General features: G+C 46.4%; 1 protein-coding gene and 1 long non-coding RNA gene across 8 annotated transcripts in view; one reads left to right on the top strand and one right to left on the bottom strand.

Annotated features, from left to right (window-relative positions):
- LOC105478843 (zinc finger protein 717-like) overlaps positions 1-27873 on the top strand; it is a 108362-nt gene that overhangs the window by 33983 nt on the left and 46506 nt on the right. The gene's annotated exons all lie outside the window — the stretch shown is intronic.
- The window catches only part of LOC105478837 (uncharacterized), a 30683-nt gene continuing 5972 nt past the window's right edge, over positions 3163-27873 (bottom strand). For 2 of the 4 annotated variants that reach the window (XR_011615092.1, XR_011615094.1), the window contains one exon: positions 25626-25742. This is a non-coding gene — a long non-coding RNA (uncharacterized lncRNA). Of the gene's footprint in view, positions 3240-9097; positions 9233-25625; positions 25743-27873 lie in introns of those variants that run through there. The other 2 variants (XR_011615093.1, XR_011615098.1) reach the window with 2 other exon arrangements.

Raw genomic sequence — 27873 nt, 5'->3', positions numbered from 1 at the left:
TTTCTAAATACAAGATCAGGTCAAGTGCAAATAAAAATAAGTGTACATAATACTGGCCAGGCACAGTGGCTCACACTTGTAATCCCAGCACTTTAGGAGGCCGAGGCAGGTGTATCACTTGAGGCCAGATGTTCAAGACCAGCCTGGCCAACTTCATCTCTACTAAAAATACAAAAATTAGCTGGGCATGGTGGTGTGCACCTGTAGTCCCAGCTACTCAGGAGGCTGAGGCACAAGAATCGCTTGAACCCGGGAGGTTGCAGTGAGCTGAGATCATGCCATTGCATTCCAGCCTGGGTGACACAGTAAGACTCTGTCTCAAAAAAAAAAAGGATAATAATCCTTTCCAAAATAGATGCATTTTGATTTTGCTTGTTGCCAAATTGTCCTGACTAGCACCTTGATTTTGTACAATGATAACTAGATGTGACAGTGGATATATTGCTTTTTATCTTAGGAAATACTTACATAGGCTTTCACTATTAAGGATGATGTTAGATGTGGGTTTTTCATGTACTCTTTACCAATTTGACTGTATCCTTTTCTATATCTACTTAGCTGAAAGTTTTTATCGTGAAAGAATGTTGAATATTTTCCAACCACAGCTGTGATCCCCAGCCAGTGATCAGGTCCCTGCAAGTCAGAAAGGGAAGGACAGGACCCCAAGCTTGCAACCCCACCACAATCACACAGCACAAGAGGTTATAGAAATACCAGTTAGTAAGAGGTATATTTCACCCAGTAGAAGACAAACTACAAAGAAATCAGCCAGTCTTCAAAACTAAGATCAAGATTGATCACAGGATTTCTGAGTGACTTTCTCAGCCAGGAGACTGCCCCTGTTAAAGATTCAGTGGTAGAAGGGAGCAATTAGGAAGTAACAGGTACTGACCATCTACTGGACCCCCAGGGAGCTGATCCAAGAGGATAAAAAGGCTGAGCACCTGTCAGCCGCCACCCAGCACCAGCTGCAGCTGCAGCAGAGGTGAGTGAGGAACCCTTACATGCCATCCCTCCACAGGAATGTGCCCCAAAGAGGTCTCTTCCTCCTGCTCCACATTCTGTGTGTCTGCACACCACTGATGCTGCTTCTTCCCACTCTTCATTTCCCCATCCCACCCTTCTACCCCATCCCTTCTAACACAGACTGAAGCAGGAACTAGAAGAGTGTAGGTCAAGCCCCTGCCCAAGTCCAGAGCATGCAAGAGGTAAGGATGGCCCAATAGGAGTGAGCAGAGAACTAAGCTCCTGAAGGGGACGAGGCAAGAGGGCAAGGAGGGTCCTCAGAGAATGGTCTGCACGGAGGTATGGTTCTACAGAGACGCAGCCAAGAAAAAGGTGTTGAGGCAGGCTGATGGAGCAGAAAGGTATGGCGAGGGTAGGGAAATACGTGGAGACCCTCAACCCTGATGCTGATCTAATGAAAGTTAGTCCCCAGCCCCTAAGAATTTCTGAGGAGAAACCTAGTGTTGCCCATTGAGCAGGGCCTGATTCCCTCCTAAGCTGGGAAGACACACCGTGCCTTGCCCTTATTCCATGGGGCTGCAGGGAAAAAAGGCAGTATTTTGCCACAACCTACCTCAGCTGAGTCTGTTTGTGGTGGCGTAGGTGTTAAGCACAGTTCCTACATGCAGGCCTCTGAACAGAATGAAATGGCCTGACTGCCTCTTGCCCTGGACAAAGTTATCGCTGCAAGTGCTCAATAAATGCTTACCTCTACTCCAGGTCTCTACACTACTCATTTCTGGGACCCAACAGGCTGTTCTGGGCCCCCCAAGCATAAGGATGCAGTCCTGAGACCCTCTAACAATGGGCCTAGGATGTTTGGATCAGTGATGATTTCTTCCATTCCTGCACAGACTCCCAGTATTATTACTTTTTAAAATAAAATTAGGGAGCTGGGATTCAAAGCCAATCAGGTTTCATGCTGTGGTCCCTTCTGGTTCACTGAGAACATGTAATTTGAGACTGCATGTATTGTGTGTTCTGATGGACACACATGATGTAACAGACACTTGTTAAATGTAGTATGTTAGAAATCCTCAGTGTGCAGGGAGTCATTCAACTAGCTTAGTCATTCAACTAGCTTAGTCATTCAACTAACTTAAATTTGTGTACATTTGAGGCATATTATAAATCCATGGAAATGCATTGACACAATTAAGGTCATGATGTACTCCAGATTCTGTGTTTATGTATCTTGATACATTAAATTAACATCTGAGAGGTATCTTCCCTTGATAGGCTTCCACAGTAGGTAGGCTGGTTACACTATGGAATTGGGGACAGGGTCCCTGGAGATAGTAACTTTTTCCACAGAAAAGTAAGAATGTGGCAAGGATGGAAACTCCTTCAGTCACTCTGGGATATTAGGCAACAAACCTAAAACTTGACCTTTCAGCTTTCTAACTATGATGTGGTGTTAATCATTTCTGTGTTATAAATGAACTGGCAATACACTACAAAAATATATCAAGTGGAGATTAGAAAATATATAAATGTAATGGCTACTAAGATATATTTAAAAACAATTTCGGCTAACCCATGATTACAAGTAATTTATAGCCTTGGTTTATTCATTATGATACAAGAAAAACATAAATGATTAGTTCAATTGATGAATAAGATGCCTTCATAAAAATTCCAACTACTCATAATTATAGGAACTCATGAAAACTAGAAATAGAAGGTAGCTTCCGTCATACATATTGGTGAAATGTTTAAAGCATATTTGGCTGGGAACAATTCAAGTATGCCTAGTATATTCAGATACAATAGACCATCATACTTTAAGTTTTAGACTGTGAAATAGATAAAGGTATAAAATTTATGATTATGCAGTTAAAAGAATCTACAGATAATTTGTAGAATGGCTAAATGAGTATAAAAGCTTGCTAAATGTATATCAGTATTTTAAAAATCAACTTTATGTCTTGATATCAGGGCAGAGGACCCAAATAAATACATTGAGGAATCTACAGTATATTGAAAAAAGAATACAGTATAGCCATGACATTAAAGACAGGTACCTGGTGAGGATAAGCATCTCAGTCAAAGCCTGCCTCACAGGGAAGGGTCACAAGAGGTTGGGCATGGGCTCTAGTTTTTCTTTCTTCAGGGTTGTGCTGGCTTGTACTTCCTCTCTCAGATCTGGAACTACCAGTGTGTGCACAGAACACCTCAGATCCAGGGGTGTGTATCCTGTAGTGTAGACCTAACACTGAGATGAATAAATAGACCTGTGGAGTTAAGGAGACAACAGTTATTTAAAAGACCCTTGTCTTTTAGATACTTATAAGTGACAGAAATTGCATTTATTATTGCTGTTGTTGCCTGTGCTTTTGAGGTTATATTCAGAAAATTATTGCCCTGGCCATTGTGTTGCAGCTTTCTGTGCCACCACCCCCCGCCTTTTTTTTTTTTTTTTTTGCTTAGTCATTTTATAGTTTCATGTCTTATTTTTAAGTTTTTAATCCATTTTGAGTTGATTCTTTTTTTTAAAAAATTATTTTTTGAGACAAGTCCTGGCTTTATCACCCAGGATGGAGTGCAGTGGCATAATCTGGGCTCACTGCAACCTCTGCCTCCTGGGCTCAAGAGATTCTGTCATTTTAGCCTCCAGAGTAGCTGGGACTATAGGTGGACACCACCATGCCCAGCCAGAGTTGATTCTTGTGTAAGCATTGACCTAAGGATAGAATTTCTTCTGCATGTGAATGGCCAGTTTTTGTAAGTTGGTTTATTGAAGAAACCGCCCCTCCCCCCTAAACTTATTTTGTGTTCTTTGTAACCTTGTTAAAAATCAGTTGGTTGCAGACATTTGATTTCTTTCTCTCTCTCTCTTTTTTTTTTTTTTTTTTTGAGACAGGATTTCATTCTGTCACCCAGGCTGGAGTGCAGCGGCATGATCTTGGGTCACTGCAACCTCTACCTCCTGGGCTCAAATGATCCTCTTTCCTCAGCCTCCCAAGTAGCTGGGCCTACAGGCATTTACCACCATGCCTGGTTAATTTTTGTATTTTTTTTTTGTAGAGACAGGATTTCTCCATGTTGCCCAGGCTGGACTCCACCTGCCTTGGCCTTTCAAAGTTCTGGGATTATAGGCATGAGCTATCATGCCTGGCCTATGTGGATTTATTTCTATGTAATCTTTTGAGACAGAATCTCGCTCTGTCGCCCAGGCTGGAGTGCAGTGGCGCGATTTCGGCTCACTGCAAGCTCTGCCTCCTGGGTTCACGCCATTCTCCTGCCTCAGCCTCCCGAGTAGCTGGGACTACAGGCGCCCACCACCGCGACCAGCTAATTTTTTTGTATTTTTAGTAGAGACGGGGTTTCACCGTGTTAGCCAGGATGGTCTCTATCTCCTGACTTCGGGATCCTCCTGCCTCGGCCTTACAAAGTGCTGGGATTACAAGGCGTGGGCCACTGCGCCTGGCCTTGATAGCTTTTTAATATATTTTGAAACATGTAGGATGATGCCTCCAGCTTTGTTCTTTTTGCTTAATGTTGCTTTGGTTATTTTTTATTTGTTTTGGTTTTCTACAAATTTTAGGGCTTTGTTTCTATTTTTTCTACTTTTTCTATTTCTATAATGAGTGGCATTGGAATTTTCATTGGAATTGCATAAAATCTATATATTGTTTTGGGTAGTATGGATATTTTAACAATGCTAATTCTTGCAACCCATGAACATGGGATGTCATTCCATTATTTGTGTCATCTTTAATTTTTAAAATTCATGTTTTGTAGAGTTCAACAAGGACATTGTTCATTTTCTTGTTTAAATTTACACGAGTGTTTTTTAATGCTATTGTAAATGGAGTTGTTTTCTTAATTTCTTTTTTAGGTAGCTTGTTGTTAATGTATAGACATGATTAGTTTTGTATTTTGATTTTATGTCATTCATTTTTACTGAATTTGTTTTGTCTTTTAACTCTTGTACAAGAGGAATAATTGTGATACTCACCACTATGAAAACACTAATATTGTGTAATGGTAGAATTTTAATTTTGACCATTTACTTCCTTTTCCAGTGAGTTGTATGCTTTCATGTATTTTCATGTTACTAACTATTGTCCTCTTTCTTCAGCTTGAAGAATCCCTTCAGCATTTTTTGCCAGACAAGTCTAGTGGCAATACACTCCCTAACCTTTTATTTTGCTGAGAAAGTTTCTCTCCCCTTCATTTTTGAAAGACAAGATTGTGGAAAATATTATTCTTGATCGGCTTTTTTTTTTTTTATTTTGATTTTGATTATATCATCCCACTCCCACTGATCTTCAAGATTTTTGCAGAAAAATATGCTGTAGCCTTCTAGGAGTTCACTTACACAACAAGCCACCTTTCTCAATGCTTTCAAATTTTCACTTTGTCTTCATTTTTAACAATTTGACTATGGTACGTCTTGGTTGGGTTGGTCTCTGTGGATTCATCTTATTTGATGTCCTTCAGGCTTCCTGGATGTGGATTTCTATTTACTTTCCCAAGGCTGAGAAGTTTTCTGCCATTATTTCTTTGAATATCTTTACTATCTTTTTCTCTTTCTTCTTTCTATCATATGAATAATGTGTAAGTTTTTCAACTTGATAGCATGCCAAGAGTCCCTTAACCTACCTTTACTCTTTCATTTTAAAAAGTGTTTGCTCTTTAGATTGGATGATTTCCAGTGACCAGTCTTTGAGTTCACTCATCCTGTCTTTGAATTAGTCTGCTGTAAAACATGTCTATTAAAATTTTCAGTTTAGTTATAATATTCTTCAACTCTATAATTTCTCTTTGTACTATTTTTATACTTTCTATCTTTTTTTGTAAAATTCTCAGTTTCTTCTTGCATTGCTCTCCTGATCTTGTTGAACACCTTTGAGACCATTATTTTAATTCCTTGTTGTGTAAATTGCATAGTTTCCTTTCACTAGGGTTGGTTATGGGACATTTTTGTCTTGTTCCTTTTTTGGAACATCCTTTCTTGTTCCTTTATTTTCTTTGACTCTCTGTGTTAGTTTCTGCACATTATATAGGGAAACTTCTCCACCTCTCTTGTCACACTGACATGAGAGAAAACTTTCAGCAGTTTATGTGGTCAGAGATTCTAAGGTACCTTTCATATTTGTGCTTGTCTCTATGTTTGTTGGCTGCCAGGAGAGTAAGATGTATCACATTCTATCATTACCCCCAAGACAGTAATGTTTCTACAATTTCTGCAGTTAAATTCACATGATACCTTGTGATCCTGGGGAGACAGTTGTGGAAAATGAGCCTGTTGTGTGGCTACCTCTGCTTTCTTCTGCTTAGGGAAACTCAAGAATGCAAAGCCAATTCACTGCCAATGATAGGTGATTAAGGCTACAGTCTCTTGGGGGAGCCAAAGAAGTTGTGGCACTTGGTGTGTGGACAAACTACAGAAAGAATAAGTAGAACTAGATTTATCACTGTGGTGAGCTATGAGGGAAGACTCAGAAAGATTTCAGGGTCTTTTCAGGCTGCTAAAGGTCTGCTATTTGCCCCTTTCACCCTGTGATGCAAATTAATTAGAAGCCAGGCCATCAAGTTGCCACTGGAAGAGTTTGTTGTTAATCTCTTCCCAGGAGAAACAGGGAGCTGTGCCTGTTAGCCCCTTCTCTGCACTACCTATGAGGGTTGTAGCCCTTGGAAGTGCTTGCATACCAATTTGATTCCACCCCTTTTTGTGAGACTCACACTTGCCCTGTCTCCTGCACTTTCAGAGTTTGGAGGTTTAGAATATAGTTTCTGAAATGGAAAATGTAAATATTGAAGCACTTAGCACATGTAAAGTACCATCCAGGAGGAACTGGGAGATCTCGAGTTATTAGTGGGGCAAGATGGGGAGTAGGGCTCAAGAAGTGGTGAGCTCCTACTCAGGCTGCCAGAGGTTACTATTTGTTGGCCCCATTATCTTCCTAATGCAGAACAGGTAGAAGCTCATTTGTCAGCATCAGCAAGCTTGAACATCCCTTCTAGGGAGACACTGATACCTATGAGTTTTAAGCCCTTCATTGCCCATATCTTGGGAGATAAAGCCTTTCAAGTACTAGTGTGATCATAGAAAACTGCCATTTTGTTTTGTTTTCTATATAGACTCATGGATCTTAGTCTCTTATACTCCCAGAGCTAGATAAATTAAGAGCCGAACCATGGGGAATTTTACAGGTTGGCTCCCATATATATGGTCCATACCCTACATTTCTCAGTGTGTTGCAAGAGTGTTGGGGATTCCTTTCCAACTGTATGTTGTAGTGGCTAGGGCAGGCACTACAGTGCCCAATTGTGTTTTGGTATTTTCTGCTCATGTATGTTTTTTTTCCAGATTTCCACTGCTTGGGAGTCTTAACTTATTTATGACTTTCTCTCAGAGGGAATTGAGCCTGAATAGATGTGTATTCATTGTATTCGTGGGTAGAAGGAGAGTTGGGAGCTTTGTCTTTGGCCATGTGACTGTTGCCTCCTTTTAACATTGACCTTTGAATTGGGTTAACTCATTTGCATTTAGCGTTATTATGATGTGGTTGGATATATATCTGTCTATTGCTCTTAAAGGCCACTTGTAACATACAATTTATTTTTACATTTATTTGGATCCATCTGGATTTTGTGCATATTCTGGTTCTTGATCTTTGTCAATTATTATAATATTAGAGTTTCATAATATACATTAGTGCCAGGTAATGATAGTTATTCCTATTGCTTTTATAATTCACAAATGTCTTGGCTGATTTTATATGTATATTTAACCTTTCAGATGCATTATAGTGTTTTTTGTTTTGATCTCTTCTTCCATAAACAAAGCATGTTGACCTTTTGATGTCATAACAATATATTTATAGATTAATTTTAGGGAAAATGATTATCTTTGAAATGGTGAGTTTTGTTTACCTACACACATAATATCAAGTCTTTTATGTCCCTCTATAAATTTTTATCTCCTTATTCTATGTATTTCTTTTTAAAATATGCACATATGAAATACCACCTGCATATTACCTCCAGGGGCAACTGGAGATTCTTAATCTCACACCTGTAGGCAGTCAAAAGTTGAAATTGTGAATCTTATACTTGTTTCCAGTTCACAGGTAAAATAGTGACATATAACTTTGTCCTTGTCTATTTTTTCTCTTTACTATTAACTCTTTTATTTTTTGTTAACTCTTTTCTATTTACTTCCTTTGGTCTCATTTTCATTTAAGCCCTTTTTGTCCTTGGCTCTAGAAGTCATTTACTTTTTTTTCCATAGGAGAGTGAGTTTAATTCAGTTTCTAATAGTAGTAGGTTATTTTATTGGTAAGTTATGGGCATTTGTTTATTAATAGCTGTTTTAATTAATCTTTGTGCTAGTCCCCTCACACAAGGGGTAATACAACATCCCACTGCTGTTAAGACTCCTGCCACAATTATGAGAGATGTAAGTATTAAAGCTACCATGCCTTTCCATTTTTCAAACCAACCTTCTAGCCAGCCTTTTAATTCCAGCATTTTCTGTCAGGTCATTGGCTAGAGTTTTTAGTTCTGGTAAAGCTTTTGTGATGGTCCCATCTGGGGCAGTATTGTTGGGGATGAAAGTACAACATTTCCCACCCAGAATAACACATAAGACCCCTTTTTTCTGATAGTATTATGTATAGTGCAAGCCTGTTTTTCCAGGCCATTCAGCTGTGGCATCTAACTGGCTAGCCACCCCTTTGAGGGCATCCTGAGTACATCTGAGAATCTCTGTTGATTATAATAGATATAGTTAATCCAATCCACATTCTTATTAATAGTTGACCACCAGAAGAGTGCTGACTCAAACCCAGCAGCTATTTGGTTTTAGGCCTAAATTCATTAGGTACGCCTCTAGGGACTCCAGTTGAGTTAACATATATATTGGGATTAAAAGAATTTGTCAAATCTCTCTGGTTTCAGTGTCCATGTGTATTTTTGGGTATCCAGCATGAAGGGAATGGCCAGTTGGACTAAAGCAGAAGTCCTAGTCCAGTTGGATGGTAACAGGTTATGGAGGTTCCTTTTCCCACAATACCACCAGGCATCAGCCTGGGCTGTATGGAGAGCTGAGTAATTGCCATTGCTTGGCTCACCAGTGATGTTTAGGTAGAAGTAGGTAGGTAGAAGTTGAGAGTTCTCCCACAGGCTTATTGAACTCTTCCCCCTGCCTGGAGAGGCAAGAGGAGTAGTTCTGAGGAGAGAGAGAGACCCTCTCATATTGTTTTATACTCAGTACCTGTTTTAAGAAAAAAACAAGAAAGTAAAATCAAAGACAGGCAGCTCGGTGCCAGGCCCAAAACCAGGCCTGGGCCTGCCTGCCCTAAACCCAGTAGTTAAAAATCAACTCATAACTTAGAAACCGATATTATTCATAGATTCCCGGCATTGTATAAAAGAACGTAGTGAAACTCCCAGCCCTGTTTTATTTCTCTCTGACCACCAGTGCATGCAGCCCCTGTCATATACCCCTTGCTTGCTCAAATCAATCGTGACGCTTTTATGTGAAATCTTTAGTGTTGTGAGCCCTTAAAAGGGACAGAAATTATGCACTCGGGGAGCTCGGATTTTAAGGCGGTAGCTTGCCGATGCCCCCAGCTGAATAAAGCCCTTCCTTCTACAACTTGGTGTCTGAGAGGTTTTGTCTGCGGCTCGCCCTGCTACAGTTCATATTCCCTATAGAGAACAAGGAGATTGCTCTGGAATCTGAGCTCTGGAATGCGGGAAAGAGCAATGACAGACTCTTACAAGTCTTACTTCCCCATGCATCCTTGTCCTGGTATAGAGCCAATGTTGGAACCGAACTGTCGATTCCCTCCTGGGCAGGGGTCGCCGCGAAGGACCACCGACACAAGATTCACAGCAGAGAGTTATTTATTACTAGCGCGCTAGGGTCCCAAGCTCTGAGTTGGCCCTGGGACCCAGAGTGCTTGTTTCAGGTTGTTTATATAGGCAAACACAAGTTCAAACACAGCTTAAGGCGCGAAATTCAAACAAAGCTTTAGGCGCGTGGTAATTGGGTCTAGCTATGGCCTGAGCAAGGTGTTTTGTTCTAATTGGTTAGAGCAGGACCTTATGAGGTTTTTTTTCTTGGAGTTGCTGATTCCGGGAACTTCGAGGCAGGGTGGGACCCCCGGAATTGGCAGGGTGGGACCCCATGGGGTTGTTTCCCGGAATTGGCAGGGTGGGACCCTATCAGGGTGGGACCCTATCGAGGCAGGGTGGGACCCTATCGAGGCAGGGTGGGACCCTATCCAGAGCCACCTGGTGTTAATTTTTTCTACGTGAGGCCTAGTTTCTAAGTTTTATGAGGCCTAGTTTCATTCCCTCCTCTTTTTGTGTCAGAGGCTCAATCTTGAGCCTTTTCTTCAGTCCTGAGGGTCTGGTATTGTTGGGTCAGAACCATAGCATGTACTATGTTTAATCTATTTTTAATAAGGGTGAGTAAGCGGTTGAGTATGCATGGCCCGAAAGTCAGGATGAGCATAAGCAGGATGAGGGGTCCTAAGATGGTGGAGATTAGGGTGCTAAGCCAAGGGGATTGGTTGTACCAATTTTCAAACCAATTTTGCTGAGATTCTCTCTCTTTTTTTCTCTTGTCTAATCTTTCTCTTAGTTTTGCCATAGAATCTTTAACTACTCCTGAATGATCTGCATAAAAACAACATTGCTCTTTCAGGGCTGCACAGAGCCCACCCTCTTTCAGAAAGACAATTTCTAGTCCTCGTCGGTTTTGTAATACAACTTCAGACAGAGAAGTCAAGGACTCTTCAAGTTTTGTGATGGATTGTTCTATGGCTCTAAGGTCTTCATCTATGGCTACTCTAAGTTGTTGCAGATGATGGTTACCATGCACTAGGGCTGCTGTCCCGGTCCCAACTCCAGCCGCTACCCCAATTCCTAACATTACGGCGAGGGTGAGGGAGATAGGTTCTCTCTTTGGTCTAGTATGAGTTTTTTGCTCATACCGGAGATCAAAGGAGTCTCCAGAGTGATAGTATACTCGGGGAACAACTTGTACCAACACGCAATAGTGGGTGCCACTGCTAAAAACGGCTGTGGATATACAGGGGGTGAGCCCAGTGTTGCAAGCCCACCAGTCCGTCTCGGAGGGGACCAGATAGTGATTGGAGCTGGGTACTGTCAAGGTTACATTACAAAGATGCTGATGACTAGGGGGCACCTGGCCTATGCAGGTTCCTGACCCAGAAACTTCAGCCAGGGTTAGTTTTCTTTGTTGTTCCCATGCGCATCCAGTAGGATTGGCGGAGTTAGTGAAATTATTAGTGGAGGCAATGCCTTCATAGTAAGGGGGGCCTGTTGCCAGACATAGCCAGCAAGAGGATGTAAATTCTGGCTTTGTCTGGTTTAAAGCGAAGTAGGAGCCCTTTATGAGATTTAGGAGCCTGTCACCTATTCCCAGGTCAAGGGGCCTGCGGGTGACGGTTTGGGCTGAAGGTGTGTATTTAGAGGAGGTGGAGATTAGAGGCGGGGAAGTGCTTTTAGGAGCTCTTGGTTGGGACTCTCTTGGTGCAGGAACCAGGGGCTTCCTTGTTTCTGATAAAACTTGGTTTGGTCCTACTGCGACAGGGGCTGTGATAGGGTTGACTATTAATTTGATTTGGATAGGGATTCCATACAGTGGCTTTTGGTATAAATATAGGCCCCATATTAACCCGGATATCCAACGGTTATCAGATTTTGCTGCATCTTCAAACTTGATGCGGACCAGATTGCAAGTTTTTGAATATCGGGTTCTGGTGCAGCGCTGGACAAAGGACATGGTTATGTACCAGGGTTTCGTGGCCCATTTCCATTCTCCATCATTAGTAGTTATACAGGACCAACTAGCGCAAAACAGGGCATCTATTTCTCCACAAGTTTTTTTCATTTCTCCTGTCCTGAATCCGGGACAGGCATAGAACCCGTTCCGGCTTACGGACACCCTTCTAGCCTGTTTTCTCCATTCTCCCCCTTCCATGTCATCTATTTTTGCTATTTTGTCTAGGTTGAAATAGAGGTCAGGGAACCAAGTCCCCATAGGAGCAATTTTTGAGGTTTTATCTAAGACTTCATGAGTACTAAAATCAATCACCTGCCAGGTCAGGTTATATGGCCGGTGGGGGTTATTACTGCCAGCGACGCAGGGAAGGAGGGCTAGTAACAAGCAAGGGGCTAGATACGAGAGGGTCTTATCTTGAGCGGGTCTTCGGAGCATCGGAGTTTCCATGTCTCAGGTGGTGTTGGTCCGGGCGTCCCTGGAGCAGCCTTGGAGTGGGATGCGTGGATCCAAGTGGAGATTCCGTCCACCTTTATGGCTGTGGGTGTGGTCAGGAGAACAATGTAGGGTCCTTTCCACCGAGGCTCTAGTCCTTGAGTGCGATGCCGTCTAACGTAGACAGAGTCTCCCACCTGGAAGGGGTGACTGGTCTGTGGATGTCCTGGTTGGTACAGTTCTGCCAAGGGGGCCCAGATTTGGGCCTGTACTGCTTGGAGTCCTTTTAGCCGGGCCTGTAGGTCAGTCTTAGGATCGGAGGGGGAGAAGGAATTAAGCAAGGTTGACAAAGGGGGAGGTCCTCCGTAGAGGATTTCATATGGAGTGAGCCCAAAACGGTTAGGTGTATTCCGGGCCCTTAACAGAGCTAAGGATAGGAGGCGTCTCCAATCTTTTAAACCAGTCTCTAAGGTCAATTTAGTAAGGGTCTCTTTTATTGTTCTATTCATTCTTTCTACCTGTCCTGAGCTCTGGGGTCTATAGGCACAATGTAATTTCCAATTAATCCCCAATATCCTGGCGAGCCCCTGACTTACCTGAGAAACGAAGGCCGGCCCGTTATCTGACCCAATTACCTTGGGAAGTCCAAATCTAGGAAAGATTTCTTCCAAAATTTTCTTGGCTACTATGTGTGCCGTTTCTTGCCGGGTGGGGTAGGCTTCTACCCATCCTGAAAAGGTATCTACAAACACTAGTAAGTACTTATATCCAGCATAGTGAGGTTTTACTTCAGTGAAGTCTATTTCCCAATAGACTCCTGGGCGGTTACCACGAGTTCGTTTTCCTTCTGACACTCGGGTAGCCCCAGTGTTTACCTGCTGACAGACCTTACAGGCAGATGTCACTTGTTCTACGAGGGTACTTGCCTTTGGGATTAGAAAGTCAGTTTTTTCAATCAGTAATCTTAGCTTTTGATTACTCAAGTGTGTCCAGGCATGCATCTGCTGGATCATTGCCAGGGCCTCCTTTTGGGGAAGGACTATTTTCCCTCCTTTTCCCCAGTTTTTAGTGTCTTTGTTTTCTATAGCCCCTATGGCCTTTGCTTCTTCCTGGTCTTCTGGGGTATAAGTATGTTCAATAGTTATGTGGCTGGTTTCGTCAGGTTCTGTGGCTAGGGTCAGTACTTCCGCCATGGCGGCTTGCCTGGCTACTTGGTCAGCCTGTCTGTTTCCTACTGCGACTGGATCCTGTCCTTTCTGATGCCCGGGGCAGTGAATTATAGCCACTTCTTGAGGAAGAAAAAGGGCTTTCAATAAGGCAATTATTTCAGCTTTGTTCTTGATTTCCTTTCCTTCTGAGGTTAGGAGACCTCTTCTTTCATAGATACTTCCATGAGTATGAGCCGTTGCAAAGGCATACCGGCTATCAGTATAAATGTTAGCTTTCTTTCCCTTGGACAGCTCTAGGGCCTTGGTTAGTGCTATTAACTCAGCCTTCTGTGCAGACGTGCCAGGAGGTAGTGATTGTGCCCAAATGGTGTTGTGGCCATCTACTACCGCCGCTCCCGCCCTCTGGGTACCTGAGTCAAGGTAACTGCTGCCGTCTGTGTACCAGGTGTGATCCGCGTCTGGGAGTTCTTGGTCTTTAAGGTCTTCCCGTGTTCCATGGGTCTCAGCCAGTACTTGCCGACAATCGTGTGGACTTGGTTGGTCTTCCGGTACCGGCAGCAGCGTAGCAGGGTTTAGGGTGACCGGAGGGCCAAACTGGACGCGGTCCGTGTCCAGTAGGAGGGCCTGGTAGTGGGTTAGGCGTGCGTTGGTTATCCACCGGTCCGGGGGCTGCCGCACTATGGCCTCTAGAGCATGTGGGGTAATAATAGTCAGTCGCTGCCCAAGGGTTAACTTAGCAGAGTCCTTGACCAGCACAGCGGTGGCTGCCATGATACGGAGACACGGGGGCCAGCCGGCCGCCACAGGGTCTAGCTTCTTAGACAGGTATGCTACCGGTCTTTTCCAAGGCCCTAATTTTTGGGTCAAGACCCCTTTGGCAATTCCTTGCCTTTCGTCTAGGAAGAGGGTAAAGGGCTTTGAGGTGTCCGGTAACCCAAGGGCCGGGGCAGACAAGAGTGCTTGTTTTAGTGCCTCAAAAGCCAATTGATGCTCTGTCTGCCAGGTGAAAGGGGTGCTCTCCTTGGTGAGTACATAAAGGGGGGCGGCCAGTTCAGCAAAACCGGGTATCCACAAGCGACAGAACCCAGCAGTTCCCAAGAATTCACGTACCTCCCTGGGATTTCGTGGTGGTGGAAGGCGAGCCACTGTCTCTATGCGCCCAGGGGTGAGCCACCTTTTCCCTTCACTCAGGATATGCCCCAGATATGTTACCTTGGTTTGACAGAGCTGTGCCTTCTTGGCGGATGCCCGGTATCCTTTTTCACCCAGTGCCTGGAGTAGATGCCTGGTACCTTGTATACAGATTTCCTTTGTAGGAGCAGCCAAGAGGAGGTCATCCACATACTGGAGTAGAGTCACGTCTGGATTTTGGGTCCGGAAGTCGGTCAGGTCTCGATGAAGAGCCTCATCGAAGAGAGTGGGAGAGTTCTTGAAACCTTGGGGAAGCCGGGTCCAGGTCAATTGGCCCGAAATTCCCTTCTCAGGATCCTTCCACTCAAAGGCAAAGAGTTCTTGGCTTTGAGGGGCCAGAGGTAAACAGAAGAAAGCATCTTTTAAATCTAATACTGTATACCAGTCATAGCCTGGTTTTAAGATGCTGAGTAAGTTGTAAGGATTGGGGACCGTGGGATGGATGTCCATTGTTCTTTTGTTGATTTCTCTCAAGTCTTGGACAGGCCTGTAATCCTGAGTACCAGGCTTTTTTACTGGCAGAAGAGGAGTGTTCCAGGGCGAGCGACAAGGTCGCAACACTCCGAGTTCTAGAAATTTGTTAATGTGCTGCCGAATTCCTATATGAGCCTCTCGGCTCATGGGATATTGCTTGATAGACACGGGCACCGCCGTGGGCTTTAGATCAATTATGATTGGGGCTTGATACTTAGCTAGCCCGAGTCCTCCCGTTTCCACCCAAGCTTGGGGAAAATCTTGCAACCAAATATCAGGGAGGCTAGTGTTAACCGGAGCGTCGAAAAGCCGATGCTCATCTTGCAGAGACACAGTTAAGATTTGGATGGGCTGACCGTCCCGATTTAATACCTGGGCCCCTGTCTCGGAGAAATGGATTTGGGCTCCGAGCTTGGTCAGAAGATCTCGCCCTAGGAGGGGGTAGGGGCATTCAGGTACCACCAAGAAGGAATGTGTCACCATTCCTTGTCCAAGATTAACTGTCCGGTGGTTAGTCCACTTGTGCAATTTTCCCCCTGTTGCCCCCTGGACCCAGGATGTGCGGGAAGACAGGGGCCCGTCTGCCTTTGTCAAAACTGAATGTTGGGCGCCTGTGTCCACCAAGAAGGTGGTGGGTTGCCCCCCTACAGAGAGAGTTAGCCGGGGCTCGGGGGGGGCTCCAGAGCCTTGACACCCCTATTCGCTATCTTCACCTAGGGTGAGGACAGCGGCAGGTTTCTTTTGGTCTTTAGGACGCTTGGGGCAATCTTTAATCCAATGTCCCCGTTCTTTGCAGTAGGCACACTGGTCTTTTTCCACTTTTGGCCGCCTTCGCTTTTCTCCCTCTCTCCCTGGTCCTTTCTCTTTTACAACTGCCGCCAGGATTTTTGTTAAATGCTTATTTCTCACTCGGTCCCTACGATCCTCTCGCTCCATCTGTTCCTTTGCTAACCTGGCTTCCCTTTCCTCAGGGGTTTCTCTCTTATTATATACTTTTTCTGCCTCCCTAACCAATTCCTGTAATCCATAGGTTTGGATTCCATCTAGCCTTTGGAGTTTTCCTTTTATATCTAATGCAGCTTGGTCTATGAATGCCATAGCTACGGTAGCCTTATGTTCTAGGGCCTCTGGATCGAATGGGGTATACATTCGGAATCCTTCCAGAAGCCTTTCCATGAAGGCTGCTGGGCTTTCATCCCTTTCCTGAGTTATGGTCCTTACCTTGGCCAAATTTGTGGGGCGCTTTCCTGCCCCTTTGAGACCCGCCAACAGAGCCTGGCGATAGATTCGGAGACTCTCCCTACCTGGTGCCGTTTCATAGTCCCAGTCTGGGCGGGTGAGGGGAAATCCCTCGTCTATTTCATTGGGAAGTTGGGTTGGGAGGCCTCCTGGTCCTGGCACATTTTTCCGGGCCTCCAGGAGGACTCGCTGCCTTTCTTCAGTGGTTAGGAGGACCTGCAAAAGTTGCTGGCAATCATCCCAAGTGGGCTGGTGAGTGAGGAGAATGGATTCTATTAACGAGGTTAGGGCCTGGGGGTCTTGGGAAAAGGAAGGGTTATGGGTTTTCCAGTTGTAGAGGTCAGAGGCAGAGAAGGGCCAGTACTGGACCGTGCGATTGACAGTACGGAGGGGAAAAAGGGAGGATTGCCAAGTAGAAGGGCCCTCTGGGTCCTCAGTCCGCCGCAAGCGGAGACGAGGAGGTGTCCGCGGCGGCGTCCGAGGAGTGAGTTTGGGCGGGGCTGGAGAAGGAGACGGGGTGGAGGGAGGGGCCGAGGGAGAAGTTGGAGAAAGGGTAGGGGCCGAGGTGGTAGAGGAAAGAGCTGGGGACAAGACAGGGGGCAAGGGTGAAGCGTAAGGTGGAGGTCCCAGAAGGGGGTTCTGAGGTGGAGGAGGCAGGGGGTCAAGAAGGAGGAGATCCCTCTGGGGTTCATCTGGGAGGACTGGCTTAGGCGGGTCTGGATTCCGATTCTTTGGGGCTTCTAAGGCAAGGAGGGTAGATTGGGATGGGGAAGGGGGATGGAGGAAGGGTTTCACCCAAGAGGGAGGATTTCGGACCAGATCCTCCCAAATAATTATGTAGGCCACCTGGTCCGGGTGTCCGAGTGGCCCAGGATCCATCACTTTTGCTTTAACCTGCAAGATAATTGAGAGGTTAAATGTTCCGTCCCGGGGCCATTCCCCATGGAGGGTTGGCCATTCGGACGAGCAGAATGTTTTCCATCGTCCCTTACGGACTTCTACAGAGAGGGGGTGGGCTCGAGCCCGGACGTCAGGGAAGTGAGTCAGGGTTAGAGACAAAGGAGTCGTCAACGTCTGTCCCATTTCATCCACGGATAACAAGGACAAAACAAAAGAAACAAAAACAAAGACCAGACAAGTAAGGAGAAGCTGCGCGGCCAGAGAGTGGCGCCACAAGATCACAAAATATTCAGACGGCAGGGGCGGCCTGCCTACAGATTTGAAGAGGCTAACTGAGTCGTTAGCCTTCTCCCAGACTACCGCCAGGGCGTCCCCCAGGGTGCAAGTGGGAAGGTGCGGGACACGTCTGTCCCCCTTCCCCACTTAATTCAGAAGGAGTACTCCCCAGAGTTCAGAGTTAGCCGGCAAGACAGACAGAACAAAACGAAAGTACCTGGTAGTTCCGTTCAGTCAGCAGTCCGTGGCCCGGGCCAGATGGGTCTCCACCGGATGGGTCGGGGGTCCTCGGACGACCCCACTTCCCGGCCAACGCACCAAATGTTGGAACCGAGCTGTCGATTCCCTCCTGGGCAGGGGTCGCCGCGAAGGACCACCGACACAAGATTCACAGCAGAGAGTTATTTATTACTAGCGCGCTAGGGTCCCAAGCTCTGAGTTGGCCCTGGGACCCAGAGTGCTTGTTTCAGGTTGTTTATATAGGCAAACACAAGTTCAAACACAGCTTAAGGCGCGAAATTCAAACAAAGCTTTAGGCGCGTGGTAATTGGGTCTAGCTATGGCCTGAGCAAGGTGTTTTGTTCTAATTGGTTAGAGCAGGACCTTATGAGGTTTTTTTTCTTGGAGTTGCTGATTCCGGGAACTTCGAGGCAGGGTGGGACCCCCGGAATTGGCAGGGTGGGACCCCATGGGGTTGTTTCCCGGAATTGGCAGGGTGGGACCCTATCGAGGCAGGGTGGGACCCTATCCAGAGCCACCTGGTGTTAATTTTTTCTACGTGAGGCCTAGTTTCTAAGTTTTATGAGGCCTAGTTTCACCAACATAGAGTGCAGTCCTTTAGGATGGGTATTACATCCTAGGGGAAATGGAACCACCTGTGCCCGAGGTCATCCCACAGCAGTTACTCTTGTTGAGCGCTTGTATCGAAAATTTGACCCATTTGACCCAGGCATTTACATCCCCATACCCTGTCTCAATTTCTAAGGTTTGCCTTAGATCCTTTACCTTAGTATTTTTCCCTTTTAGGGTCATTATCTAGTGAACTAAAGTGTTTATTAGGGTCTAGGGTTGGAGTAGTCCCAGGAAAATGGGAGGTTGAGTTCTTGATTAGTTTGAGAACAAATAGCCCTAGGGGGTCTTTCCCTGTGATTTCTGCCCCTCACCCATATATCCAAGATGCTACTTTTGGTTCTTGGTCTACAATGACTGGATTGTCAATGGTGATGAGTATAGAATTACGTTTTAAATTCTGGCAGTTATTTGGCAGGGAACCCTTGGAAAGATGTAGTTTATTCTTTAAGAGTCTCCAGCTCGGAGTTACTTATTCCATGTTTACTGTTCAACCCTGAAATTGGGTAGTCCACTATACATCTGAAAGGAGCTGGGCACATTCCTCAGCCCCGGGCTCAAAACTCCCTGAGCCTAGCACAAACACATCCCATCCTCCCATCCCACCACCATATATCTCTCAAACTCCCTGAGCTCAGTACAAACACCACCTGGAAAGTCTCCGATAAGGAGACAGCCGTTCAAGGTTACTGAAAGCGCAGGAATTTCTTTGTTCCCCTACAACTTTCAGGCTATAAAAAGCAAACGCTCGCATTGTTCGGGGCCCTCTTGCATACTGTGTAAAGGAGGGACCAAGTTCGAACTTGTAGTAAAGATCCTTGCCGCTTGGCTTTGACTCTGGACTCTGGTGGTCTTCTTTGGGGAACAAACAATCTGGGCATAACATCTGGGGGCCCGTCCGGGATTCCCCAAGCCCACCAGACCCCTGGTCAACGGATCTGCTAGGATCGATCTACTGATAGGTGAGCTGGCTCGTCTCCGTTTGTCTGTCTGTGTCTGTGTGTCTGTTCTGAATCTGAATCTCTGACTCGCGAGGTCTGAAACTGAGGCTGGCACAGTCCTGGCGGACGCGCTATAGGACAGCCAGTGGAGACCGGTGGGAGACGTCCCCTGGCTCTCTTCTGATTTAAATTGCGATCTGAGTTGCCGGAGCGGGTTCGCGATCCGGGCAACAGTCTGAATTGCCCCGGTCCCCGGGTGCGCGCCTGCTGTCTGAATTGCCCCGGTCCCCGGGTGCGCGCCTGCTGTCTGAATTGCCCCGGTCCCCGGGTGCGCGCCTGCTGTCTGAATTGCCCCGGTCCCCGGGTGCGCGCCTGCTGTCTGAATTGCCCCGGTCCCCGGGTGCGCGCCTGCTGTCTGAATTGCCCCGGTCCCCGGGTGCGCGCCTGCTGTCTGAATTGCCCCGGTCCCCGGGTGCGCGCCTGCTGTCTGAATTGCCCCGGTCCCCGGGCTCCCGGCTTCCGGCGCACGCTCGCGGCCCCGGTCCCCGGGCTCCCGGCTTCCGGCGCGCGCTCGCGGCCCCGGTCCCCGGGCTCCCGGCTTCCGGCGCGCGCTCGCGGCCCCGGTCCCCGGGCTCCCGGCTTCCAGCGCGGATTTCCTTTACAGGGATTCCAACCCACAACCTAATTCTAACCCACATTCCTTTACAAAAAGAGACACAGAAAGTAAGACTGGAGAGAAGAGAAAATAAGTGAGAGAGAGACCATAGAGATGGGAAAGGGAGAAAGTGAGAAGGGAAATCGGAAAGAGAAAGGGGAGAAAACGGCAGATGTGGAGAGTCAGAGAAAGAGACTGAGTATAAAGGAGAAAGGACACGGGATGACAGAGAGACAGAGAGAGAAAGCGCGCGCGAATGAGATAAAAACTTAAAGAAAAGACCCTGTAAGTATGTCAATCAAAGATTTAGACAGAAACGGAAAAATTAGAGAGAGAGATAGAGGGACGGAGCAGGCAGAGGGGAGGCGGGCTCGCTGAAAGGGAAAGTAACTTTAAAAGGCTGGGGGGGGCGGACGCGAGGGCGCACTTCGCGGACTAGGCCCCCCCCCCCCAGCCGCCTGACTCCACGGTGGCTTTACCCCTTCCGGAAATAAAACCCCCAGATGACACAGAAATCCCCAAGCTCCAGTACTGGCCATTCTCCACCAGTGATCTGTATAACTAAAAGGCTCAGAGTGCTCGGTTTTCAGACAACCCCAAAGATTTACTGGCTTTACTGGATAGTGTCATGTTCACCCACCAGCCCATTTGAGATGATTGTCAGCAGCTCCTCCGAATCTTGTTTACCACGGAGGAGCGAGAGGGAATACAGGTAAAAGCTGGAAAGCTGGTCCCGGGGGACGACAGTCAACCGACTGCTAACCCTGACCTCATAAACGCGACCTTTCCTCTGACCAGGCCGGCGTAGGACTACAACACGGCAGAAGGTAGGGGACGGCTACACCTTTATCGCCAGACTCTAATGGCAGGTCTCCGGGCAGCTGCTTGCAAGCCCACTAATTTGGCTAAAATATATTCTATTCGGCAAAAAAAGACAGAGAGCCCAGCCACCTACTTAAAAAAAAATTAATAGAAACTTTTAGACAGTACACCCCCATAGATCCAGAGGCTCCAGAAAGTCAGACAGCTGTTGTAATGTCTTTCATAAATCAGGCAGCCCCAGATACTAAAAAAACTCCAAAAACTAAAAGACTTGAAAGAAAAGCGGATTCAAAACCTCCTTCAGATAGCCCAGCAGGTTTATAATAACAGAGATACTCCAGAAAAAAGGCAATTTAAGGCCACTAAAAAAATGACCAAGGTCCTGGCAGCAGTAGTACAGAAAGAACATCTACAGCCAGAGTACACCCAACCTAGGCGGCCCCCCCCCCAGGCATGATAATCTGAAAAAAAAGACCAATGTGCCTACTGCAAGGAGGCTGGCCACTGGGTAAGAGACTGCCTCGCTACTGCCCAACCCGGACCTGGACGCCCCACTCCATGACTGCACCAAGATACTAGCTCAGGTGCACGGAGTTCGAGAAGACCTGCAGGATCGCCCACTTCCTGACGCCGACCTCGTCTGGTTCACTGATGGGAGCAGCTTCATGCATCAGGGCCAGAGGTACGCTGGAGCGGCAGTGACTTCAGAGACTAAGGTAATCTGGGCGGAACCCCTGCCCCCGGGGACATCGGCCCAGAAGGCCGAATTAATAGCGCTCACCCAAGCTCTTACCTTAGGGGCGGGGAAAAAGCTGACGGTATATACAGACAGCCGATATGCTTTTGCAACAGCACATATACATGGGGCCATTTACAGGGAGCGGGGGTTACTGACGGCTGAAAGAAAAGAAATAAAAAAACAAGCAAGAAATCCTAGCCCTGCTAACAGCCCTATGGAGGCCAGAAAAGTTAGCCATTGTGCATTGCCCAGGGCATCAGAAACTAACTACTCCAACTGCTCAAGGCAACTTTCTGGCGGACCAAACTGCAAGAAAGGTGGCGAAGGCTCCCAGCCAACTCCTTGCACTCCAGCTCCCTGACCCGGGCCCCCAGGACTTGCCATATTTCCCTGATTATTCAGAACAAGATCTCCAGTGGATTGACAAGCTTCCCCTGAAACAGATCCAGAATGGGTGGTGGACTGATACTAATGACCAAACCATCCTACCAGAAAAATTAGGACAACAAGTGTTAGAACACATCCACCGAACCACCCACCTGGGTGCTCGGCGGATGATAGACCTGATCAGACGCTCTAAGCTCAAATTCAGACATACAGCCGAGATGGCCAGCAACATCGTGACAAGTTGCAAAGTCTGCCAGCTTAACAACGCCTACCCCCAATCCCAGGCTGCAATGGGAACAAGGCTCAGGGGAACCAGGCCCGGCATCTACTGGGAAGTAGATTTTACTGAGATAAAGCCAGGAAAATACGGGTATCGGTACTTACTTGTCTTTGTAGACACTTTTTCAGGGTGGACTGAAGCATTCCCCACCAAGAAAGAGACTGCTCAGGTTGTAGCAAAGAAAATCCTGGAAGATATCCTCCCCAGGTATGGCTTCCCCGTCCAGATAGGGTCAGATAATGGGCCGGCCTTCGTCACTAAGGTAAGTCAGGATTTGGCTTCCATCCTTGGGGCAAATTAGAAACTACATTGCGCTTACAGGCCCCAGAGTTCAGGACAGGTAGAGAAAATGAATCGGACCTTAAAAGAGACCTTAACTAAATTGACTATGGAGACTGGCGCTAATTAGGTGGTCCTTCTCCCCTACGCTCTGTTCCGGGCCCGTAACACCCCTTACAGACTGGGCCTTACTCCTTATAAAATTATGTATGGCAGACCCCCACCCTTAGTTCCCGGCCTAAAAGATAATCTGCTCAAGTCCGAAACAGAAAATGTCTCTGAACTCTTGTTTTCCCTACAAGCCTTGCAGAAAATTCATCAAGAAATCTGGCCCAAGCTAAAGGAACTATATAAGACCGGTCCCCCGCCGAAACCCCATCCGTACCAGCCGGGAGACTGGGTCCTGGTCAAGCGACACCGACAAGAGACCCTAGAACCCAGGTGGAAAGGACCACTCCAGGTACTCCTAACCACACCCACCGCCCTAAAGGTAAAAGGCATCGCATTGTGGATCCACTACACCTACACCCACGTCAAGCCAGTGAACCCAACCTCTGATCTTCTGGGACCAATCACGGCGGCGGCTGAAGCACCAGACACGTGGACTGTGGACAGAGCTAGGAACAACCCCTTAAAACTCACCCTGCGCCGACAGCATAGCTCACTGCAAACATGCAGTTAGGTAGTCTAACCCTAATGTTAGTCGCCCTAGTGGCCGCTGGAGAAATCACAAAACCAGCTCATAATCCCTTTGTCTGGAGATTCTGGCTTTATAAAAACCGAACCCACCCTGGGCAACCTCATAAGCCCGGAAAATTATTGGCCAGTGCTGATTGCCCTTCCTCAGGGTGCAACAGCCCAATTCTACTAAATTTTACCGGTTTTCAAATAGCCAAACCTATGACACCAATAATATGCTTTGAGTTTGATCAGACTAAATACAATTGTAAACACTATTGGTGGCACCAAAATGCTGGCTGTCCTTATAACTATTGTAACATCCACAGGCCCCGTTATTGGGGAGAGAGAAAACAGTTAGACCCTAAATGGCCCTTCTATCGTAGACGGGATAAAGACTTTCCATATACATGGATAGTTAGAGACCCCCGGAACTCCCGCTGGACCACACCTCAACATGGGGCTGTATACTACTCCCCCTCCTCCACATGGCCTAGCAGTCACCTCTATCTGTGACAAGGCCTAGTGCAAGTACTGCCCCTGGTCCACGGGAATATCCAACGACAGGAAAACAGACTAACACAAGACTTACGTCCTTTCTCCTGGTTAAAGTTATTACAAGAAGGACTAGAACTTGCTAACCTTACAGGACTTCATAGCCTGTCTGGCTGCTTCCTGTGCGCCACTCTAGGGCGTCCACCGCTAACAGCTGTCCCTCTGCCATGGGGACCCTCTACCTTTGCCCAAGCTAACAACCTCCGAAACCACTCGTATGCTCCTATCCTGAACGTGCCCCTATACCTAAACCCCAGTCAGGAGAAGTTTCCCTACTGTTTCTCAGGAACCAATTCCAGCCTCTGCAGCATCACTGCAACGCCCCCTAATATTACCTTAAGGGCTCCATCAGGCATATTCTTCTGGTGTAATGGAACCTTATCTAAGAACCTACCTAGTCCTTCTGTTAATAACCTACTATGTCTCCCTGTCACATTAGTTCCCCGGTTGACTCTACTAACTGCTGGCGAGTTCCTAGGGTATACCGGTAACTGGACTAGTGCTGTTATTCACCCAGACCCTAGACCAAGACCTGCACGAGCCATATTTCTCCCCCTCATTGCAGGAATCTCCCTCACCGCATCCTTCATTGCGGCCGGACTGGCGGGGGCAGCCCTAGGTCACACCCTCATAGAAAGTAACAAGTTATACCAACAATTTGCCGTTACTATGGAGGAGTCGGCTGAGTCCCTTGCCTCCCTTCAGCAGCAGCTTACGTCCCTAGCTCAGGTAACCTTGCAAAACCGGAGGGCCCTAGACCTACTCACTGCAGAAAAAGGTGGTACATGTATATTTCTAAAAGAAGACTGTTGTTTCTACATAAATGAATCAGGACTTGTAGAGGACCGGGTCCAACAGTTACGCAAGTTAAGCACTGAAGTAAAAACACGGCAGTTTGCTTCAGCTGCAGACCAATGGTGGAATTCCTCTATGTTTTCTCTGTTAGCCCCCTTCCTTGGACCCCTGCTAAGTCTACTATTTCTGCTTACCGTAGGACCTTGTGTTGTTAACAGAATTTTACAATTTATTAGGAAGAGATTTGACACCGTACAACTCATGGTCCTCAGAGCCCAATACCAACCTGTAAACGCTGAAACAGAATCAGACTTATAAGACCCAAGATTGGCTCTAAAGATACCTGAAAAGAAGGGGGGAATGAAAGGAGCTGGGCACATTCCTCAGCCCCGGGCTCAAAACTCCCTGAGCCTAGCACAAACACATCCCATCCTCCCATCCCACCACCATATATCTCTCAAACTCCCTGAGCTCAGTACAAACACCACCTGGAAAGTCTCCGATAAGGAGACAGCCGTTCAAGGTTACTGAAAGCGCAGGAATTTCTTTGTTCCCCTACAACTTTCGGGCTATAAAAAGCAAACGCTCGCATTGTTCGGGGCCCTCTTGCATACTGTGTAAAGGAGGGACCAAGTTCGAACTTGTAGTAAAGATCCTTGCCGCTTGGCTTTGACTCTGGACTCTGGTGGTCTTCTTTGGGGAACAAACAATCTGGGCATAACACATCATCCCAGCTGGGGCAGGGTGATGCCCTACTGTAACATGTATTTGGTTCAGGGAAAAGATATTTATCTGCCTGTGAGAACTGTCTCTGATTTTCTAAATTCCCACAAGTTAAAACCTGGCAGGTATCAAATCTTATAGTCTGAGGTGCACCTTATTCACCAACCTGGTTGGGTAGGGAAGAGTCCCCTGCCAGTTTCCATTTTGACCTTCTGCTCTTGTTTGTAGCCCATCCCAGCCATATTAACTTCCAGAAATGGGGCCAGCCCATGTTTTCCTTTTAGATTTTTCCTAGAGTTAACTTTAAGGGGTCCTCAGGTGACCCATGTACTTTCCACTGGTCTTTTTCCTTGCCTTCTAGGGTCCCTTTTACCAGTCCCTTGACTTGAGTATAGTGAGTCAACCTTTGTTCAGCTGTTTGCACATCCAGCCATCTTAGTGGTCAGGAGCCCTTGATCAGGAGCTTCCCAGCTTGGGTGGAGCTTATCTTCTTTCCAAGTTTTAATCAGCACCAAGTCACCAGGCTGAAAGTGGTGAACCGTGAACTCAAGAGGCAGAGTTTGAGTCAGAAGTCCTTTTCACCTAAGGAATGTCAGGGTGGAGGATATGGCCAGTATATAATTTCTTCAGAATTGATTCTTGGTTTCCATAGTAGGGAGATCTGTAGCTCTGCCCAAATACTGGAGCCCATATAATAACTCATGGGGGACAATACCAAGGTTTTTCTTGGGGCTTCCTAATCCTAAGGAGTGCTATTGGGAGATACATGGTTCAAGGTACTTTAGTTTTTAAGATTAGTTTGGTGATAGGCTGTTTGAGAGTTTGACTTATTCTTTTTACCTTTCCAGATGAATGGGGATGCCAAGGGGTGTGATAATCCCATTTAATTTGTAAACCTTCCATAAATCCCCTTAACACCCTTGAAATAAAGTGACTCCCATTGTCTGAATCAATATTTTCCACCAGGCCAAATCTAGGTACAATCTGTTTTGGTATTATTTTGATCACATTCCCAGCAGTGGCTGTTGGAAGGGGAAAGGTTTCCACCGAGCTGGAAATTACCAGATTGTATATTACCAGTAAATACTTTAGTCTTCCTACTTTGAGCATTTCTGTGAAATCTACTTGAATGCTTTGAAATGGCCTTAGTCTGGAGGTCTTCCTCCTGTGGCCCGTTTTTTAATTACCTTTTTGTTTATTCTTTGACAAGTTACACAACTTCCCCATACTTGTTTAGCAAGAGTATAAATCCCTATATTCCCATAATTCCTAATGTTATAGGAGGCAGAAAAAAATTATTTAGGTAGACAGGATAAAGTGAGACCCTGGCAGGAAACTTTCCTTCTAACAGAAAAGCAGCTTAGAAATTGCTTCCTTTCTAACCTCATGCAGTTCAAAGAAATCACTTCTCTTCTAACAAATGGCAGCCTGAAAGTTCAGGCTGTAAATCACAGATAAACAGCTCAAGCACAGAAGGGGGTGGGGGGTGGGGTTGGGGATGAAGTCTCCTGGGTAATCAACAAACTTCACACTTATACAATGGGCCCCAGTAAAAACAGTGGGTCTTAATAAGCACATTCCTTTCCCGTTAGGCACACAAAGATAGGGAAGCTCAAAGCAGACTATAGCAGGGAATGCCTGCAGCTGCAAGATGTCTGGGAACTGACACAGAAACTCTCCCTCCCAGATAAGAACAACAGAGACTAAAAGCCTGCCTACATAATCAAGGAATTGGGTAAAGGCTGATAGAAATTTTGCTTTATACAGATAGCACACCTGGTCCCAACTAAATCGCTGGGCCCTAGGAGGACAAGACATTCCCTCCTCATGAGCCTCCTCCTCACTAGCCTGTTTATAAAAACCCTGACATTTTTACTAAAACTTGGCAACCCACTTGGGACTCCCCCGCTGCAATGGAGAGATGTTCCCCTGCCCACCAAACTCCTGATCCAAACCCATTCCATGTGCACGCGCATCTGTGACGCTGATCTCCCTGGCCATGAGACCAAGAACCCTTGCAACCACCCCAGACAACAAGGCTGCCTCAGTAAGCATTGCATCACACAGAGCCTGGGGTCCTCAGTGACTCCCTTTATGTAATATAGACATTCATTCTTTTATTAGGACTTTACACACATTAGCTCTCTCACACTGTCCCCCTTTATCTTTGCTGTCTGCTTGGGCTCTGCAGCTTATGTCACCTCCATGCCTGCAGCTGCACTCTCTCACCGGCAATGTCAGCTTTTAGTTACAAAGTTAACCTTTAAAAGGCCTTGCCCTGCTGGGTCCTCCGGATTTAATCCGGAGTTGTTGTTTTTTTTTTTTTTTCATCTGATCTCTGAGCCTCTGTGGGAAGGCAGAGAGTTTTTTCTTTTTCCTTGTTAAATCTTGAATGCGTTTGACACATTTTGGGTTCTAAGAGTTGACTCTTTGATCTGGTTTTTTTTTTTTTTTTCTGAGATGGAGTCTCGCTCTGTTGCCCAGGCTGGAGTGCAGTGGCAAGATCTCTGCTCACTGTAAGCTCTGCCTCCCAGGTTCACACCATTCTCCTGCTTCAGACTCCCAAGTAGCTGGGACTACAGGCATCCACCACCACGCCTGGCTAAATTTTTTTGTATTTTTAATAGAGACGGGGTTTCACTGTGTTAGTCAGGACAGTCTCGATCTCCTGACCTCATGATCCACCCGCCTCGGCCTCCCTAAGTGCTGGGAT

This window comes from Macaca nemestrina, chromosome 1 (genome assembly GCF_043159975.1).
Source record: "Macaca nemestrina isolate mMacNem1 chromosome 1, mMacNem.hap1, whole genome shotgun sequence".
NCBI lineage: Eukaryota > Metazoa > Chordata > Mammalia > Primates > Cercopithecidae > Macaca > Macaca nemestrina.
This window is presented reverse-complemented; position numbering and strand designations above follow the sequence as displayed.